Source organism: Tupaia chinensis, unplaced genomic scaffold (genome assembly GCF_000334495.1).
Source record: "Tupaia chinensis unplaced genomic scaffold, TupChi_1.0 Scaffold143886_1, whole genome shotgun sequence".
Lineage (NCBI taxonomy): Eukaryota > Metazoa > Chordata > Mammalia > Scandentia > Tupaiidae > Tupaia > Tupaia belangeri.
Genome location: NW_006203737.1, coordinates 2205136 through 2206257, shown reverse-complemented (window position 1 = coordinate 2206257; position 1122 = coordinate 2205136).

The following is a 1122-nucleotide window of genomic DNA, read 5'->3' as shown; positions in this document are numbered from 1 at the left end:
CAGGTAGTGTAATGGCTATGTTGCTGGACTCCCACATAGTTGATTGTGGTTTGAGTCCCGGACCCAGTGGCTTAAACTCACGCCGGGAGTGTGTGCATGCATGCCCAAGATCCCGAGAGGAGAATGGAGGAGAAGGGATTGTGGCTTGGCCATGACCCCTGGGGGGTGATTTCTCGCTTTCTGTCTCTCTGTCTGTCTGGCAGGCACACACGCCCTATAGCAAAAACTTCTCCAAAAAAAAAAAAAAAGAAAGAAGAAAGAAAGAAAGAAGAAAGAAGAAAAGAAAGAAAGAAAGAAAGAAAGAAAGAAAGAAAGGAAGAAAGAAAGGAAGAAAGAAAAAGAAAGAAAGATAACCAGTAACTTTGTTGTTGCTACTTGATGAGGATAGTTTGGTATGAATAGCATTCCTAAAATATGATGATGTCAGTAATGAAATTAATATATTTTCATGACAAGTGCCATAGAAATGCTTGCTTACTTAATTTCTTTATTTCTTTCCTTTTTATTTATTTATTTTTAATGTCAGTAGGTGCATGTGTGCATGAGAGATAGACGGAAAAAGAAATAGATAACCTTCCAACGGAGTCTGGTCATGCTGCAATCTTGTCCCCTCTAATTTCCCATTCTTCCAGAATCTTGGGCATATACACTTGCCTGGCATGTTTTGAAGCCAACAGGGTAGGAATTCGAATCCTGGTTAGCCATATGGAATCTGACTTCTTCTACACATTGCTTAACTGTTGTACCTGAAAGGCCCTGCCTTCTTTCTTAATTTCAATTGTCATGTCATGATTTCATGATATAATTTAAAAGTGAAAGTTTTATAAGAAAATAATCTCATTTTTTTAAAGATGAAAATGCTTATCCAATTTAATTCTTCTGTTGGCATGTGAATGTTTTAAGGAAGTTCCATGTGCCTAGTCAGAGGTAAAATTAGAAAGTATAAATATCAGGATATGAAATTGAATTTAATTAATATTACATAATTCTACCTATAAATTGTGACAGTAAATTCTAAGAATCAAAGAAGCTAAAGACTATTCGTATTATTCTCGAAAATTAGAATCCTCTTTTTTCTCTAACTCAGTAAAAATTTTAAAAAAATAGCTATTTAACAGAGGC